Below are 6,756 nucleotides of genomic sequence, written 5' to 3'. Positions count from 1 at the left end.
CACTTGTCTTCAAAACATAAAGACTCAAGTTAAATTCCCAGAAGTCACACAGTAGTGGTGATGGAGTCTGTGTGATCCCAGCACTCAGAAACAGACACAGACATATCCTTGGAGTCGCAAGTTCCCAGAACTCAGTGACCCTATTTCAAACACCAAGATGGTCGTCAGCTTTAGGTACAAGGTTGTCCTCTGGCCTCCACCTGCACTTCATTGGTAATGGTACATTTAATTCTAAAGCAGGAAGAAGAGACAGGAAGACTGCACTACCCAGCAACACCCTGTGTCAAAACCAAAAACCAAAATATCAAACCCCACAAAGAGGGCAGAAGAGGTGGCTCAGCGATCAAGAGCACAGACTTGCCGTGCCTGCACGGGTTCGAGTCACTTGGAGGGCATCAGGATTGAAGACACATTCACACGGCAGTCAGATCAGAAGGCTCTTTATTAAAGCGGCTTGGAGGCTTATATACCCTAGACTCGGGAAGGGAAGGGGAGATAGCGAGGCAGTTCCTCATGTCACATGCCTGGGTTCAGTCAAGGTCTTCATGTTCCCGGAAAGGGTTTTGTCAAAAACAGTTCCAGGAACCCAGGTGGAACACCAACATCTTATCTTGCACTAACATTTGCATGACTAACGGCTGTTTCTAAGCCATCTGTGTGTGGGGATTGTTGTACCGAGGTCTCTTGGTTCCCACAATTCCCCTCTTTTTATTTTTTATGAAGGGGTTCTGTCTTAGGTCACGCTGGCCACCTCTCCCTTTACCCATCTTTGGAAGGCCTCGATTCCTGTCTTAGGCAGGGCGGTTACCTAGCAAGTCGCCCATCATCGAGCCCCTTTAATCTCTATTTAGCATTTGGAGCCAAAGTTTATGGCTACCGGGAGAGCCATGAGCTAGGTTGAGCAATATTTGTTTGTGCGTACGTTCTTTCTGGTTAAAGATCTGGCAAACCCTTCTCAAGGCAAGCAATCCAACACAGGCCAGGAGTAACTCAATTATTACTAGTAACAGAGTCCCAGACCACTGCTGAACCCATCCCCCTATTGAGCCATGGCATTCCACCATCCTTCGCTGATAACCAGAGTAACACACGTTTGATTCACTAACTCTTACGGCCAAGGAATTTACAGTCTCAGTGTTCGATGCTGATTGGGCAACAGCAATGCCTGCCACCCTTGCAGCGGTAGCCGAAACAGTGATGGCGGTGATCACAGCAGCTGCAGTGATTCCAAAGTCCCTCTTGGGTCAGTACAGAATTATCTCCTCACCACTGTGAGCATTGGCAACCACCATGGGTGCCAGGGAAGGATCCGGTACAGTGAGGGCAGCAGTATCGGTCGTGGGCCAGCAATTAGGGTACAGGAGCTAGAAGAACAATTGAGAAAATCTTCCCCTTCCCCAGTAGAATTCGAACTGAGAATAAAAAATGAGGGCACAACACAGGCCAATCCTTTTTGTAAGGCTATAAAAGATTTTAGTTTGCAGAGCAAGGTTGTAGGAAGAAAAATAATTCTTGCAAGCAGAATATAGAAAATCATAAAGAATGGACATTGACATGGGAGGAAAAAATCAGGAATTATGAGAACAAGAAAGGTTACTATGGTGATGGGGCTAATGGTTATATGATAGGCTGATCTTGTTAAATAGGGCTAGTTACTGAATCATCAAACCTTTGTGGAATAACTGAAGGCTCTAAATGTACAGCCAAGAGAAAGCCAGAGTATGATAGAAGTTTTTCACAGGTCTTAGCCCAAACAATGAAATAGGCCCCCAATCCTGGAACAAATGGTCCCAGATGAATAGCACTATCTGGGTCATATCTGGCCAATAGACAGACTGGGGACTTTCCAAGTCATTCTATGGTTTATCCTTTGAATAAGAGCAGATCATACCTGGGTGATCTCTCAAACATGAGATCATACTTTGTAATCAATCACCTTGTGCCCCATGCATGAATGCTGATTGCAGTCTTTCTCTATAAAAAGAGAGCCTGAACCCTTTGAAGGGTGTGCAGCTTTCCCAGAGATTGCTGACACCAGAGCGCACTCGTTCAATAAACACCTCTTGCTTGTTGATTCTCCTGGTTTTGGTGTTTGTGTCATGGGGCTCTCCCATCAGCCCATCATGACCCCAGAATTAGGATCCAACAGCTAAAGGTCTAGCATCCAGACAGGCACAAGGCCCACAGAAAAAATACTGGAAAATATAGGAATGATTCTGGCCTGGTTAGGGTTCCTAAAGTGATATATTCTTTCCCTGGATCTGTAGTGTTTTTGAAAGGTGGACTGTGCCCATACCACCACAATGAATCAGTTCCTTTGAGGAGCCAAGGGTCTTGAGTAACACAATCTCCCCAAGATAAAATGGAAGGTAATGAATATCTTTTATCATTTGGCTAGAAGGGTGGCACTGCTCAAGGGGGCACCCTGGTACCATTTCCTCTCTTTTGGTTAACAGGGTACCAGATAGCCTTCAAACCAAGAACCTGGCTTAGCAATTAGATGAATTACTTGAAAAATCTGCAATGGAGGCATTACTCAATATAAGGCAGGAGCCCAAAAGGGATGTATTTGTTAGTTGGCTTGTATTCATTACTTTAACAAAACAAAGAACTTCCTTCAAAGTAAAGGTAAGATTTTTGAAGTGAGGAGCTTTCCAATTTAATATTGGCCGCTGCCGTTCCCAATGTGTAATTGGTGGTATAACAGGCAGGAGACAAGGAATACTGACTGACAGGCATCAGTATTGGGGATTGCGTACAAGGGTCTATACTTCCCTGTTGGTGTGACCCGGTTTTATCTGGCTCATCACGGTAGCTCCCAAGAGCAGGGTCCACAGGGCAAACATGGCGCTCCAGGGTCCAAATGGGCTTATCCGTGCTTGGGGGGGGGGAGAAACACAAACAGCTCCTCTCACCCTTGCTAACAGGGGAGTTGGTTCATGCCATTGGCCTGAGACAAGATCTTTCCATCTGACCCAGCCTAAAAACTGGAAGGGTTTGTTCCAATGTCTTTCCATGGCAGAACGGTTCTCATTATCAACAGGCAAAAAAATTTAAAATGAAAAGAATTGTAGAAAGCTGAGTGTTGGGAGAGGAGATATAGTCCCACCCTTTTTATTTTTTAAAAATATTGTTTCAATGTTGCATGTGAGCATTCCACAGTGGCTTGGCCCGTGGGATTGTGAGGAATACCAAAATGATGTTGAATATCATAACCTTTGCAAAAGGCAGCAAATCTATAACTTGCATAGGCAGGCCCATTGTCAGTTTTTAGAGTATTGGGAATGCCCATATAAGCAAAGGCTTGCAAGCAATGTGAAGTAAAATCCTTGGTTCTTTCTCCAGAATGAAGGGAGGCAAAGATTACTATAGAATAGGTATCCACAGACAAATGCATAAATTTTAACCTACCAGCCAACCCCAAATGGGTGACATCCATCTGCCAAATGTCATTAGCTTTTAGGCCTCAAGAATTTACCCCATCGTTGTGAACAGTGTGGAATGGCGCACAAGCAGGGCATTGGGCTGCAGTAGAGGTGGCAACATCTCTGGAGCAGCCAGTGTGGAATTTTAAAGAATGTGCATCTAATATGAAGTTTAGAAGCCTTTTCCTCCAGGGAGCCAATAAAGTCCCTAGTCAGGGAATCAGCAACTTGTTTGCCTTTTGCCAGTGGGCCAGACAACCCAGTATGAGCATGGATATACCCAACAAAAATTGGGCATTTTTGTCTTCAGAGTAAATTTTGCAATTTTGTTATTAAATGTTGAACCTGGGAGGCAGGTGCTATCTCCAAAGGCTTAATGATGTTAGCCACATAAATGCTACAAATTAAAGGATTCTTCGTGTATAGCTGAAATGCCATCAAGCAGGCTAAAAGCCCGGCTGCCTGTGCGGACACCTTGCCAGTAGGCCTTCGTCTTTGTTCTCTGTTGGAGATCACCACAGCATAGCCTTTGGATGACACATCGATAAACACTATTCATGTCCCAGACAGTGGCATTTCTTTTACTATTTTGGAGAATATCACAAGATTTCTCTTGAAGAAGGTGAGCAAAAGGCTTGGAGGATAATGACAATCAATGGAAGCATTCACAGAGGACATAAATAATGCCCAACTGTCATGGCTAGTCTGTAAATGTGATAACTCTTTATCATAAAGCACAATGATTTTATCAGGTGCTTTCCCAAATATTTGAAGACTATGAGCCTTCTATAATAATTGTAATACAAGCTCATAGTAAGGTGAAACCACCATTTTAGGAGAGGCTGACAATACTGCTGTGGGTGCAAAATGGGAGGAAGGCACATTCACTAGCAGAGGCTGACTATAATAATCTATCTGTTGAAGATGAGCTTCATCAACACTCTGTAGAAGTAGTTGTAGGGCCACCTTACAGAGTTGGCTGACTCTGTAAGCTGCCTAGAAGAACCAGGATCTGAGTCCCCAGGGAGAAGATCATACAATGGTTTTAGATCACTAGTTTTAATGGAGAGAGATGGCCAAATCCATTGTACGTCCCCCAAGAATCTTTGCCAATCATGTAATGTAAGAAGGTGAGAACAATCAATGTGTAACCTTTGGGGCCTTAAGCCAGCTGGTTGTATTGTATGCTCCAAATAAGTGTAAGGATGCTGTTTTTTGTACCTTTTTTAGGGGCAATAACCAACCCATATGATTCTAATTGCAGCTGTAATTCAGCATAGGTTTCAAGGCAAACCTCTTCTGTGGGGGCAGCCAATAGAATATCATCCATAAAATGTATAATATAGAGTGTGGGAAATCTCCGTCTAATGGGATCTAGGACAGTGGCAACATAGGCCTGGCAAATGGTGTGACTATTGGCCATACTCTGAGGGAGCACTACCCACTGAAAGGGAAGTGCAGGTTCCCAAAAAGTAATAGATGGCAGACTAAATGCAAATCTTTGGCAATCCTTCTGATGTAAGGGAATAGAAAAGAAACAATCTTTAAGATCAATAACAATAAGATGCCAATTTTTTGGTATGGCCACTGGAGACGGTAGTCCCGGTTGCAGGGCACCCATGCTGCATGGTGGCATTTACCGCCCGTAAATCTTATAGAAGTCTCCATTTTCCAGAGTTCTTTTTAATTACAAATATGGAAATATTCCAAGGGGATATGGAGGGCACAATACGCCCTGCTGTTAGCTGTTCCTGAACAAGTCTGTGAGCCGCCTGTAATTTCTTTGTTGTTAAAGGCCACTGTTCTGCCCATACAGGAGCATCAGAGAGCCAAGTTATAGGTATGGGTGCAGGCGGCCTAACAGTGACCCTCATCAAAAATGTCCCAGCCCTTTTCTATCCCCAGGGTATTGGGTATCTTGTGGCAGGGCAGCGACTGGCTGAGTTTCTCCCTGTGTCTCCTTACCTAGTCCTAGGCCTTGCTGCCACCCCATCTTATGCATCATGGCAAGTACCTTACTAGGTTTGGTGGTAGGCTGAGTTGTGAGGATCACTCCTATCTCTAGTAATAAATCACATCCCCATGAATTTGTTGGTAAGCCTTTTAGCACATATGGTTGAAAGTAGCCGGAAAGCCCTTCCTCATCTTGCCACTTGAGAATCCTAAGGCTTTTTTGTGGTATGGCCTGCTCTATGCCTCCTTAGGCCAGGTAACAGACCATGAAGCATCAGACAGAACTGAAACATCAGCTCCCATATCCAATATCCCTCTGATGGTTCTTCCCTCTATGTGTAGGGTGAGTTGGGGATGGTCTGTCATAGTGACTACCCAGAAAGCAGAAGGTCCCGAAGAACCAAAGCCTTGGCCCCCACGTTTGGCCCGGAGGGATCTACAAGTCAGTGGGAACTCAGGAAGCAAAACCAGTTGTGCAAAATGTTCCCCCTCCAGGATGGCAACCACTCCGTGCATCACAGAGACCATAATTTTAATCTTTCCACCACTATCCTGGTCAGCAATCCCTGGGTGAATTTATATTCCTCGCAGGTGTGTACTAGTCCCAAGATTAGTCCTATGGAACCAGAAGGCAGGGGTCCATGTACTCCAGAAGGAAGTGCCTGGATACCCATTTCAGGTGTTAAAATTGCCCTGATGGTGGGACTGAGGTCCAGTCCTGGGCTCCCTGGGGTGGCTTTGAAGAGGTTGGTGAGGCAAAGGGGTTGCTTTGAGGGAGAAAGAGAATACATCCGCTGCCCGCGGAGTCATTGCCCCATACACATTGGTTCTGGGGCCCTGGGGTAGGGCCCGAGTCCAATTTCCGGAATTAAATTGGGAGGGAGGGGTTTGCCCTTGACATTAGTCTTAGATCTGCAATCATTTGCCCAATGATGCCTGCAGTGAGGGCATAAGCCTGGTCTCCTATTGGCACCCTGACTATTCATTGGACATTTCTTGTGGAAGTGACCCATCTTTCCACATCCAAAACAATGTCTGTTCTCCCTGTTTAGGTTGGGTTCCTTAAAGGGCCCAAGCAGTTTAATGGTGGCAGCAAGTACCTGTCCCTGTATGAAATTACCATCTATATCCCTGCAGGTTCTAATGTAATCATTGAGACTTTTATTTCTGTGGGATCGAAGAGCCTCCTTGCAGTATTTATTTGCATTCTCGAAGTGCATCTGCTTAACTATAGGCATTGTTTGTCCCATTCCTCCAAAGAGCCATTCGGTCAGCTGGATAAGCCAATCCACATACTCATGGAAGGGTTCAGAAGATACTTGAAAGATCTTGGACAACTGGTCCCCTACTGCCTTGTTCGAAAGCGCCTTCCAGGCGC

The sequence above is a fragment of the Phodopus roborovskii genome, unplaced genomic scaffold (genome assembly GCF_943737965.1).
Source record: "Phodopus roborovskii unplaced genomic scaffold, PHOROB, whole genome shotgun sequence".
NCBI lineage: Eukaryota > Metazoa > Chordata > Mammalia > Rodentia > Cricetidae > Phodopus > Phodopus roborovskii.
This window is presented reverse-complemented; position numbering follows the sequence as displayed.